We start from the raw sequence: 13619 nt of genomic DNA, 5'->3' as shown, positions 1-13619 counted from the left end.
TCTGCTAGTTTCTTCTAGCCTGCGTGCCCTTTCTATTTTCATCCAGCCTCCTCCTCTCCTCCCCCCCTTGCAGTACATGTCTGCAGTGCCATTCCCTGCTTCACAAGCAGTTAATGCTACAAAAACAGCGTTACCCTGTGCCTGGGCAGGTCAGCCTCAAGCACTCCTAAATCACAGCTTCCGCCAATGTTTATCGTGGCTAACAATGAGATTTTTTATGCTGAAGATAATGGTGTATTTTGCACCACGAGATAAGCCTTAGATGTAAAATCATTATTTATTTAATAGCACCATCAAAGAATATCGCTACAGAAGGGAACTTCAAAGTTTCCCAGAATAATCAGGTTTCTGGTATGTGTGCTCTTTTTTTTTTTTTTCTTCCTGACTCCATTATAATCAGTAATAAAAGTGTAGTTACTTAGAAATCATTGAAACCATTACTATATTAGGCTACAAAGAGGGGAATTAAGCATTTGCCCAGAAGCCAGACGTGCAGCCAGCCGCAGGACTGCGGGACTAACGAGAAAGGCCAGTTTGACTCGCAGCAGCCCGTGGTGCTTTGGAAACCTGCTGCTGACCTTGCCAAAGGTTTTATTTTGGGGAGGAGGAGGAAGGCTCATTGCCCCCTTCCCTATAGGATTTGCCTTACATACTCGGATCCCTGGACACGCGGGGGCCCAGCAGGGCAGTCCTGCAGCACTGCGGTGTGTTGTGCCGAGGGCAGCCCCCTGCCCAGCCCCTCGCACCCGGGGTGGTGCCGTGAGGAGGTGTCCTTCGTGGCTCTCCCCCCAGCCTCGCCTGAGCTCCTTTCCGAAGCCTCTGAGGACGGGCGGTGGAACAAGGCCCCAGTTGATTAGGCAGCCGAGTGGCTTGGCAGAAGAATGGAGCCCTTCAGTTTAAATTCAGGCTTGTTTCCGTTTTCTTAGCCCTTCCCATGGCTTGCGGAGAAATCCCTCACCGGTTTTTAACCCGTTGCTCTGCCGGGCCGTACCGTGAGGCGCGGGCTGTCTTGGCCGGCAGTGCCTCGCGGCCCAGCCCCAGGAGGCTGCAGGAGCTGGCCTGGCAGGGCCGCGTGTGGGCCAGGCTATGACGGGCGGACAGCAGAAGCTGGGGGAAAGCCCAGGGCTGGTAGCTGAATCACACGTCCTCCAGGAGGGCTCTGCTAACACCGAGGCCCAGGTGACAAGGCTGTGGGGTCCCTGTCATGCCCTGAGCCCACATGCAGCTTGCTGGCCCCATCTGTGTGATGGACACCAGGGTGGATTTTTCCCTGCTGTGTGCACCACGTTTGTGTTTGGCATTAATTTGCTGAGCTCTATTGCTCCAACCCAGGCGCAGTCCTGGCCACAGAATTGCCAGGATTTGACAATGGCTGTGAAGGTTTTTCAACCTGAAGGAGCAGTGCTGTTTCCTCCTGACACAGTAGGCGCGGTGCTAGCACGCGGGTGTGTTGGAAGGAAGAGCAGCGCTTCCAGCCGGGCAGGGCAACAATCAAGGTCTTGTTGGACCTGGCTCCTTGTCCCAGAGCTGCCACTGGTAATGCTCGATGGCCCCCAGCAAATCATTTTACCTCTTCGTGGCTCAGTTTAGCTTTGTGAAACAGAAATAAAGGTGGTGACCCTTGGCAGAGTTGATCCAGTGTCTGCCAAGAGCAGAGGGCAGGGGAGGATATGCCAGCGGTGGTTTTACGGCATGCACAAGCAGGGCAACAGGCAGAACTGGAACAAAACCAGACCCCCAGTGTAGAGGAAAAAGGATGAAGCTGAGACTAGAAAAGAATATTTTATAGCAGTGACAGGAGGCAGGAAGGATAGTTAGGTGAGAGCACGTCCTGTTGACTCTAAGTAACCAGTGCTGCTGCTCTCTATGAAGAGATACAGGTGAACTTGGTGTCCTTGACTGATGTCCCCACCCAGGTAAATTTCTTGACAATAATGTGTAGGACCTCCTGCACAGGATCCCCCTCCTTTGGAGAGGATCCAGCTCTCCAAATAACTGCTGTTTTAAAACCTGGCTCCTCTGGACTCCTCTAGTCAAGAGGCGTGGGTGGCACCTCCAGAGGTATCTCAGCTGGGTGTAAGGATCTGCAGCCAGGGGTCACCATACTGAGCAGGATGAGTTGGGATGGGCAAGGGTGACAGAGGCTGGACGTTTAGAGGTGTTGTACAGAGTTTGTTCTTCAGGATAGTTGTGTCTCATCTGACATGACAGGAGAGACAGAATTTGTCCTTATCTTCAGCTCACCCAGTGTTGGGCCCTGTGACACCACCAATGAAGGAAGGTGAGATGAATTGCTTTCTTGACTCAGTCAAGATGCACTTTTTTCCATTTTCCTCACCACAGCAAAACCAGAAATAAGTTGAAATGAAACCTGTCACTTAGCTACTTAGAAGTGGAGAAAAAGTGCTCAGAGCACAAGGTGGTTATTGCTGTTGCTCTCCTCGCCACTAGTGTAAAGGTTGCAATATTCGCCCACAGCATGGGGATGTGGCCCTAATTCCCTCCTCTGCCTCACACGGGTCTGCTGCTGGCAGTGCCATCACCCCACGGCTTTGCTTTGGTCCCCCCACACTAGCTGCTGAGTGAGGAGCCAGAGGGACAGGGAGAGTCCATCCCAAACGGTAGCCCAGGAAGGGGCAAACTGAACTCAAGAGAGTGAGGGATGGAGAAGATGATTTTGGCTGAGCAGCACTAGGAACTAGGGAGCCACTCAGAGAAGAGCTTGAAGAAATTATTTTTCATAGGACACAGAATTTTAATGCATGCAAAATAGTTACAGCTTTTATGGGTACAATACCTGGGAGAGAAGGCAAGGGACTGCTCATAGATTTTCATAACATATGGAGAGTTAAGAAAGAAGGTTTCCTGAATTACTAAAACAAACATGATACTCAGTGAGCTGTGTATGATTGATCTAAAAATAGTTCTGAAATTCACAAATAGTTCTGAACTTGCAGATTTTGACAAGTTGCACAAAGCATTTTCAGAAGGCAAAAGAATAAGACAGCATAACTGAATTGGAGGACTACTGGTGTCCCAAGGTACCCAATGTTCTCTATGTACTTGCAGATTGCATGAAAAGCTTAGTGGATAGAAAGAGAATATACCGCTTAGTAATAAACAAAACATAAGGTCCAATTTCAGAAATACTTTTAAGTACTATCATAATATTGAATATAATATCAAATACAAAGCTGTATTTTCCTTCTTAAATTCAACATTCTCTAAAAGTTTGTGATCTGGGTGGTGAAAAAGCATTGTCCAAAGAACATGACTGAAAGCTATTGGGGTGCAAGCACTGGTAGATAGGAGTGTCCCACCTCCATGCATTGACAGAACCTGCCACAGAGATTCCTGCCTGTGGGATGTGCAAAGCAGCAGGAATGCACAGTTGCAAAGAATATCCATCTGTGTATAGGAGGGACAAAGATACTGTCGGTTTAATCTCAAAACCAATACAGGCAATTGTCATAATTTTTAATTGAAGCAAGACTCTTGTGTACTTTAGCACTAGGGCTTGTTATGTAGCCAGCACAGAGAACAGAAGTGGGAAATTAATACAGCTCCAACCATGCTAAAGGATGGAAGAAGAGGGCCAGGGTTTCTCCATGTAGCTTTCCACCAGAAGGACAGAAGGCTTTTTACTGGTTCAGGAGCAGTTAAAAAAATAAAAAATTATCCTGAATGCAGGAAGGTATTTTGGGGGAAATAAAACTAACAATGAAAGCACATACAGCTCTCATTATAAGGGCAGATTTTTGTGGCCCAGCACTTGGGCCACAGAAAGCCCTGCAATAACATGGATGACGAATATAATAACTTCTTGTACCTAGAAAGCAGAGTAGAGCACAACAGTGAATGGCTGGAAAGTGTAGTATTCTGCATGAGATTTGTGGTATTTTGTGTGCGGAACTGACTAGCAAGCACATGATGTGTGTCCTGGAAGAGGGGGGGAAGTGCTGGGACAGAAACCTGAGCTTTCAGGGAAATCACGCTCACTGACATTAAAAGAACCTCAGCTCACAGATTTGTAGGAGAAGGACTCAAGTGCCAGATTTATAATTAAAATAGCCATGATCAAGCCACGAATAGCAAAGCAGCACAGCAAAGGCTTTTAAGAAATGGCAACATATTGAGGGAAATCTATATGGAATATGTTGGCTCCAACTGCAATATTGAGGCAGCTGTTGAATTGCAGCCTGAAAAAGCGTAAAATATTGAGAACTAGTAACACAAGCTCCAATTCTGATATACTTGTGTGACAAGCCCGAGTGAAACTCGTTAGGCAGCTGAAAATGTCACAGAACTAATTACTTCATTTTGCTAGGTACCTTCTGTTACATGCACATCAAAAATCCTCAGCAAGATGGGAAATAGTCAACTTTTAAGGAACAACTCTTTTAAGGCTCTGTTGCATCTGAGCACATCCCTACCCCAAACTTCTGCTGTCTGGTGCTGCAGTACAGAAATGCCAATATACCCATTTTACAGACAGAGAAGTAAAGGAAAACAAATTTGAGAGGTAGAGCAAAGCAAAAAAGTGATCTCCGAGAGGCTATTGGCAGGTCAGGGACTGAACCCAACTCCCCAAATAGCTAACTAAAACTTTAGCTATGGGATTTTTTTTCCTCTTGTTGAATTGTCATTGTTAATAAACCAGAAGATTTTTTTTTCATCTTTGACAGATTTAAGGACTGTAATACGCCACCTCCTTGTTCTCTCATGTGTTCATATGGAAAATGCGCTGCATATTTGGTTGAAAGCCAAATGTGCCTCACTTCTTCATCTGCTCATTTTATGTTGCAGCTTATCTTTCATCCCACCTCTGCATTGTCTTTTGCAAGGGTATCTCTAATCTTACGCAGCATTTAGCAAACTGAGATACCCGTGTCACAAGTGGTGACCGCAGTAGAAGTGCTCCTAATAGTCTGCACGAGTGCCTCTATGGAAAGCTCGAACAGCTCCAGGAGCGGAGCAGGAGGTGTTTGAGATTATTTTCAAGAACCTTTGCTAAGTATTCACCAGGAATAGGGAGACAGCTGTTAACACTCCAGAAATACCAAGTGAAGGTCTGAATGCCAATCCAGAAAAGGAGCTGAAAATATAGTAGATGATTTATCAAGAGCGTGTTGGAGAAGTGTGAATAGAGATGTTGCTGTCATGATGTATCTTACAGTGCCCAGTATTGGAATGACTACTTAAAGATTTAAGTTAGACTTAGCAAAATGTGTTAAAATGCCACATTAAATGGATACCAAATGGGCAAAGAGCCTGAGGACAATGGGATTTGTTTTGTTTTGTTGGGAAAGTTCTGATTGTGATTATTACAGAGCTAAGAGGATAATGGTGTTTTATCATGGTCGTCCCACTTGCCATCAGTGGCAGTTCTCCCTCTCCCCAGCTCCATCCCAGAAGCAGGGGCTGGGGAGAGGTGGAAGGAGTGCTGAGTGTTGTCCCGTAGCATAGTGCCAGGGGCTGAAGGACGAACATCTGATGCCTTTGTTTCCCCCACTTCACCAGGGCTGGTTGCAGGGGCAGCCAGGAGGTAGCCAGTCACACCAGGAGGTAACTTAACCCAGGAGTAGGCATTGGTAACGATGTGTGAAAGGATACTTGGCAAGAGAGCTGCATACAAGAAGGCTTTAACCTGAGGTATGATCACACTTGAGGTGCGTTAACCCGAGGTGTGGATTACCAAACACAGAGTGTTTAGGAAAGACGAATGCAAAATTGAAGGAGCTGCCATAACTGCTTGCGTGACATGTGAGCTCGGTTTTGTCTATGTTACTTGGAAGCGGCTTTTAGCCTCTGCTGCTCTATTATCTGCGCTGTTTTGACAACAACTTAATAAAAGTGGGAGCCAGCTGTTCTGAGAGATCAGTGTGCCAAACTGGGCAGCCAGTCCAAACCCAGTCTGGGGTCTCGCTGGCTATGGGCATGCACAGATGCCAGCTCGGTGCATGCAGTTGCAGTGTTAGTGCCAAGCAACATGGTGTGCACAATTTGTTCAGGCACATATGCAAAGAGATAACTTGAAAATCTAGTCCTGAAATGGTTATAGTTATTACCAGAGATGTAATTCACCTTGAATCTGTTTAATAGTAGCCTTTCAGAATGAGTCAGTCCTAGTGATCACAAAAAGAGCCCCGCATCCCGTTCGTTGTGAAGGCAGAGCATGAACACTAAACTCTGATTCTCTGCTTTGATCCTCAGGTAACTATTTATTCCTGTGAAAGCTGGGCTCTAACTGCTGCTGAAGTGGAATTCAGTCCTTCTGCATCATTGTGTTGGTGTGAGGGACTTCTGAAAGGTGGGGGAGTTCTGTTCTTGCTGGCGGCCTGACACTGATCCTCCACATGTGCTAGAGACCGAGGCCAGACTTGCAGTGCTTGAAAGACTCAGGCTTCGTATGTATTTGCTTTGACTCTGAAATGAAATCTTATTCAGTAGAAAGTTCTCTGCTCTTGATGACAGTGAACACGTAGTAAATGATGTAATATTAGATTGCTCAACACTTGACATGAAAAACGCTTATAAAAATTGGGTACGTGAAGATTTATTGTGATAAGCTGTGGCAAGCTACCAGGAGCTCGGCCTGGGAGAGAAATAACCATCCTCAGAAAGCAGAGCCCAAGACACCTCTGAGGGCTGTGCTGGCCAGCAGTGATTGTAAGAAATGGCTTCTCTGGAAGCTCGGGGAGTTGGAAATGCTCTTAGAAGAAACGGATGGACATGAGAGGCTGGTGCTTTGAGCTGTCTCAAAGCTACTTTGAGCCTAAATCCTGGCTTTTTCTTACAAGTTACTAAAAACAATGTTTTGATATATGCCATTTATTCAACACAAATGATTGCACAGTCTGGCCGAATACCAACCCCAGGGAGCAGGCGTTACGGCGCCGGGCGAGGTCACCACCTTTGGACTAGTGTATGAATCAAGTGGGAAGTTCTTAAGAGTAGCTGAAGTTGCTTTATGCAGCTCAATACTATCAGGATTGCCTTCCTGATAACAGGCAGACTGCCAAAAAAAAACTCCTCCTGATACTGTAGGGCATGAGACCTGATAACATAAAGCCAGTATGAATGCATAAGCCTCGTGTTGCTTCATGTGCCTTTTGCCCCTTCCATCACGGTGCATAATTAGAAGAATTCTCGGTGAGGGCACTTAACTGCAGTCTTTTTTAAGCTGGGTGGACATTTTACATGGTCTTCTGTGACTTCTGAGCTGCACAATGCACCAAATTAATTATATGGATTGACATGATGTCCTGGCATTGTGGCTAGAGGGAGATACATTCACATTTTGCTATAGAAATCCAGCTTTTATTGGCAACTGTCCAAGAACTTGTAGTTAGGAACCCTAATCCGTGTATTTATGACCTTGAGGCAGCTAACTCCAGAGATCTGCTGAAACCAGACAGTGTTTCTGTGGTGGTCCATTCTCCTTGAGCATGGACAGAATTCCTGAGTGCTGCAGGAAAGGCAGGCATGGGGCTGCAGCATCAAGTGTTTTTGAAGCCTTGTCCAGCCCATCAGGCAGAGCAAGCCAGGGCCAGGGTGCACTGCTGCTGGCATGCTGGATTTCTAACTTGAAAGCTTATCCATTGGGCTCACATGGCGTGGCTGGGGAGCAAACAGCCAAACCCTCACTGAGACAGACATGGGCAGAGGAATGCCAGGACTAGAACAAAACAAAAGCTGGAAATATAAAATGGACCATCTCAACCCAGTTAAAAACAAACAAACAAAACCTTTAATGTGGCATGGGGAAATTTGTGCAGCCCTGAGCACAGATCAGGCTTGGGAAGTGATGTCCCCTTTTGTAGGGGCTGATGTGACACTGGGAGGCAGAGCTGTCTGCCCAACACAAGAAAAGCAAAAGCCATATTTTTTGTTTTCCCTCTGGGATGAAGTGACATGAGACAGCCTCTGGTTCCCTGTGTCCTGTCTCGGTTAAGGGGTCACTTTTCTTTCTGGTCTGTTGGGCTATATGTGTTTAAGCCAAAAAGGTGCTGACCCAAGGAAGACCCTAAGACTTTGGTGCAGAGCTGAGGTTTTCTTAGGCTAGCCCATAAGCCTGCCAGCTTACATGTGGTTGCAAAATGCAGACAGTGGACACAGCCTGGAGATAGACAAATACCCAAAGCACTGTTATGATAGCTGTGGAAACGGCAGTCACTGTCTGCACAATGTGGACCGCTGCGGCAGCAGCCTCTGGTCCAGGAGGGGCAGGTGTGGTGCTCACGCCTGACGTAGGAAGTAAGCGTGCTCCTGTGGGCACTGTTGGGAGGTCTCATGATCTACCCTCCTAACGTCTGGCACTCGTGAAAGGTTCCTGGCTGGGGACAGCCTGAACATCATCCCTACTTCTCCTAATGGTGCTCAGGCTGGCAGACAGACCCATCTGACAAAGCCAGGCCTTGACCTTGCGCCATCGCTGAACAAGCCAGGGAAGGGAAGTTGTGGTGGGGGCTGACCACAGGGCAGCAGCACGGGCTGCGGCCGTCAGCAATGCCCTCGTCCCATGGGGACGGCCCTGCTGCTGGCTGGGAAGCTGTGGGCATCCTGTCTGTCCCCTCCCTGCGCTGTCCCTTGTGGGAGCCCACCTGCCCAGAGGCAGCACGCTTAAGCTTCAGTCAGCTGCTGCTGCCCGCTGCTGGGCCTCGTCCCGGCCCGAACAGCCAGTGAGTCCAGGCTGCAGCTGCCAGCTATCCCAGGTGTGCTTTGAGCCTTTGGAGCATCAATGCCATGGCATTTCTCTCCTGAATGCCTAACTTTCTGCTTTATTTGCTGTTGGCTGAGTGGGCCATTCTCTCTCAGAACGCATTAATGGCAGCCTGTTGCATCCGAGTGGGTGGGAATCAAACCCCTGAACCTTGTTTTTCTCTGCGGGCCTCTGAAAGAGAATAGTCATTTTAACTGATTTAATGTTCTGGGGCTGAATGTAAAATTTCTCTTTAGACCTTATCTTCAGAGTACTTGTTAGCCCCAAAGTTCACTTAAATGGGAGGAAGAAAAAGACAAAAAGATAAAAGTCTGGAATCTTAATTTGTAAATCTTGGGAGAATATTAGTTTTGTATTGTTTCCCTATCAGTAAAATCCAGGAAGTAGTCCAAGCTGCCCCGCCTCTACAACTTCCCATTATTTATCACAATAAAAATCCCTTCTGGGTGGCTTGGTTTACTACTGCACATACAAGGCAAAACCATCTCAGGATTCGGTATACTGAGCAGGACAGATGAATACTCTGTTCAACCCAATGCAAGGCACCTTCAAAGCAAAGTTAATTCAGACCATGAGCTAACTGCTGTCGGAGAAGGCAATGCACCGTATTGTGCTAAGAGCTGGGAGTATGAAAATATCCACCTAGTCTCAGAAAAATGGCTAATCAGAAAGTATTCATTAGAGCTGGCAGGAAAGCACATTTTGCAAATGCTTGTTTTACAGATATTCATTTTAAAAATTGATTTTTTTGAATTTTCAACCCCCCAAAAGAAGCCTTAAAACAGTGAATAGAAACTTCAGATTTGAAATTCTCGTGTGTGGGTTCTGTGGGTTTTTGTTGTTGTTCTTGTTTGGTTTTGATATTCCCTCCAACCTTTTTATTTATTTTCGGTTTGAAAGAACTGAAGAAATCAACGTCTAAAAAAACTGACTGAGGCAGAATGCAGAGCCAAGGCCAGGTTTCCAGGGGAATGCGTCAGTAAGAAAGAAACCTACAGCTAGTAACCAAAATGCCTCGAGCTGTTATCATTAAGTTATCTTGAGTAAACTCTGTATTGTGTATTTCCTGAAGAGCATGACCAAAAATTCATTGAGACCATAGATCTCTCAGTAGGTTATGGCTAAAAGCCCAGCTAATGTTTTATGCCTCTTTTTGGTTCATAGCCAAGATGACTTGTTTGCTTGTTTTTACTCATTCCTTACTCATGAAAAGAGAGAAAAAAAAAAAAAAGTGAACTTAATGGGTTTTGCAATTCATTTTTCATTTGTTAGAGAGCACTTCCTCCAAACCGTAGAGAGGTTGTTTCCCAGCATAGAAAAATCTGTACTGATGTGGCTGAAATGTACCATTTAGTGATACATTTCCTCTACTGGGGACATTCTGAATTTCTTTAGGGCAGTGAGTCATTCTGGTGGTGGCACCAGACTTGCCTTATTTATGTTGAATGGCAAAACAACAACAAAAACTTTCCCAAATTTGAAAATATCACTGAAGAGAATGAAAGCCTAATGGTCTTCGACTATTATGGCTGCTCTAATTTGAATCACATGGGAAAGCGCTTTGTTAATGGCTTTGTTCTCTTACTCCTCACTGGCAACAAAGCAAAACAAGACACCCCTTTCTTTGTTCTTTTTCCTTTATGTGTTGCTTTTCCATCTGGTTTGAGAAGAGACTGGCCCTGTGGGTTAGTAATTATGTCGAAATGCTTGAGATCTGGGGTAGTTTCCCCAGACTTCCTGAACAACCACGGACTGACCACTTTACCTCCGCTACTATTCTGTAAAATGGGAATAAATTGACTTTTCCTCCTAAGGCTACTGCTAGAAAATCTATTTATTGCTGCAAGGCACCCAGGTACCCATGGAATATTCAAGGCCTATGTATGTTGTATTTTTCATTACAAGCGTGTTCTGTGTAGAGTTTAAGCTAATAAGTCCCAATGATGACTCACAATGATGTGATGATTTCATAAGAGGAACAAATTTGAATAGATTTAAATATATACATGTAAAAGAAATATGTGCGGCCTCCCAGCACTCTTTGAAATCTAAATGTGAGAATTCCTTCAGGTGGAGCACTGGAAGCCCTGGAAGCCTTCACTTCAGCTCTCACTGGCAGGTGCTGAGCAGAAGGAGCACGCCAGAAGAACGAAGGATGTGGTTTCTACCAGCAGGTCCCAAAGGCTGCAGCCCCACATCGCGTTGCTGCAAGCAGCAAGGCGGGTGGTGGGACACACTCCATAAATGCCGGCTTCTGCTCTTAAGCCCAGGTAGAAGGCTTAGTGCCATGTGCTCTGGACCTGTGTTTCTTTTCTTTCTTTTTTTGTCTGCCTTTTTTACACCAACTTTTCTGAGATCAATTTTCATTTTATTCCCCTTCTTAGACTATTATTTACAACTGAACAGCAAAATGTTACAGGCTGAGCAGGCAGGGCACTATATATAGCAAGAGCACGGCAGTTCCCTGCTCTAATCATCTCCTGCTGCTTTTATGTAGATAGTAAATGATGGGCCACAGGGTGAGCTGCAATTCATCTCTAGGAAATACGTGTCACAAGCGTTTAAGCACTGCATCCTGCCCACACCAAGAGGAGGTAATTTGGACTTGACATGGCATACCGGGCCTTCACAGAGCTGAAGAGTTTCAGATGAGATCTTTCATCCCTTGGCTGAGTGCCGAGAGAGCCCGTATTTCAGAATAGGATATTTACAATAGCAAACTGTAGCATTCCCAGCTTCGAGTGACAGGCAGATTTCTGCCCCAAAAACAGCGGCGTTCATTCACAGCGTCCCCCCTCTGCCGACCCCACTATCGCGCTAAGCCTCTCCCAGCCTTGGGAAGCAGGCCATGCCTCGGCTGCGGACAGCCTCAAGGCTGCCATTTGCTTTGTTTGTACTTCGGGCTCCTTCCACTGACTCGCCTCCCCCGAGCCGCCTGGCTTGCCCCTGCATTTTTCCCTCTGCCAAGCCTGCTTCCCTGCCTGCTTTCAGGTCTGGAGCTGTTCTGCTGCCTGCTCTCTTTACAGCAGTCCAAGTGAGCAGAAACAGTTGGACCAACAATACAAGTTTGCCAGCTCCGGTCACTTGGGTCCTACAACTGAAACACAGCGTGCAAAAGCGTAAGCAGGAGCTTTGCTGATGAGGCTTAGCCCAATATCCACACAAATCCAAGGTAATCTGGAAGCAGCTCACTGCCCTTTCTTAGTAGCACGGTGTCAGAAGGCTGCAGCAGAGCTGGGGGCTGAAGGAGCTGGGAGCTGCGTGTGTGCCTTGTCAGAGAAAGTTTGCAGTCTGAAGATTTATAAGATGCCTGTTTCAAACAGCATGAAAGCTGAGTGCAGCGGTTCTGCTTTCACCAGCGCAGAGCCAAGGGACACGGGCTGAGGTGTATCTCCAAGAAGAGATGAGGTTGTGCAGTGCAAAGGAGCAGACAGGATTCTGAGGACCAGGCCCTTAGTTAATTTTTCTGCCCAGCTTAAGAATTGTTCATGCATTTTATCCACTGGCTGACTAATGTAAAATACAAAAGCAATCTGCCCTTGCGAGCGAGGAGTGGAACTCCACCCTCCCAAAGGAACGACTTAAATGTGAAGCTCCAGTGCCGTGCTCTTCCTTTCCTCTGTCTGATCAAATGCATTTTTAATTCTTTAATGCAAAGTAGGAAAGCATCAACATGAGAGCTTAGGAGCTCTCCCTTGTTCCAGAAAAGCCTCAGCTGCAGTGGCTGAAGAGCTCTGCTGGGAACACAGGCGCCTCTCTTGCCTTTGGGGGAGCTAAAATCAGGCTCCCCATGCTCTGAGTGACCTCCTAACACCGTGGTGCCTCCTCCCTGGCTGTGGTCAGTGCACAGCCCCAGGTAACGAGCTCTTCATCGTCCACCACTGGACTTTGGTACACTTCAGGAAGTCACCGTTCCATAGGAATTGTCTTACTGACAATTACCCCACTGACTACACGAATACAAATGAATCTAGTGGTCTGCCTGAGATAAAATAAAGGCTGGACATGCTGTTTATTCTTGATTACACAAAAAGCATTTCAGAGCTGTTCCTCCTGAGTTGCTAGGATCACCTGCTGGGGTATTTTCATGGTATGACCCAAGTTGCTGCTGCTTTCCAGTTAAGTTACTTCAGATGAACTCAACGAAATCCAATAAATAAAGGGAATTGTTGACTGGAAGTGTTTCCCTGTTGTTGCCACCAATAAAAGTAGCCAGCAATCTACTGTGTTTGCAGGGTGAAACAGAGTACAAACTTTTTAATCCTCAATCCAGAGCTCACCTAAAAGATTTAGGGCCAAATATTCCTTTTATTTACACCAGTGTAAATTTAGGGAAATTTCATCCATGTTAATGTACCACCAGGTGGTGAATTTTGCCTCAGATCTCATTATTTGTTGGGCTTTTATTTATATTCAGCCACTGTATGTATACATATATACAAAGCAGTAATTTTTGCCAGCAATGAGAAGAGAGTGGAGTTTGCTATATAAATCAGTATTCTCAGTCAATATGCTGCAACCCCTGAAGGGGTTATAAAAACCATCTGGGGGCTTGTAAAGCACTGAAAATTTTATAACAATCTAAAGCAAAGAAAATGTCATTTATTCCACTCTCCATATAGCAGCACCGTTCTGTTGGCAACCTGTCAAAGCTGCACATGAAACAATAAATTCTACAGGCTTATCACTTTTACCATAGTTTTTTACTCTTAGGTTTATAAAACATGTATGGGAACTGTGATTTTTTTTTAAAACTTTTAATTTAGGATTTCCAATCTGAACTGCTTGAGAAATGGCGCTCTAAAAGTTTTGGCCCCAAAAGAAGGCAGTTTTCATTAAGGGCCTCCGCCTTAGTCTTTTCCTAAACTGCTCGTTAAAACTACAGCCTATTTTGTCA

The sequence above is a fragment of the Anser brachyrhynchus genome (assembly GCF_964034855.1).
Source record: "Anser brachyrhynchus genome assembly, chromosome: 9".
NCBI classification, from domain to species: domain Eukaryota; kingdom Metazoa; phylum Chordata; class Aves; order Anseriformes; family Anatidae; genus Anser; species Anser brachyrhynchus.
The sequence above is the reverse complement of the archived record's forward strand: the minus strand, read 5'-3'. Positions refer to the sequence as shown.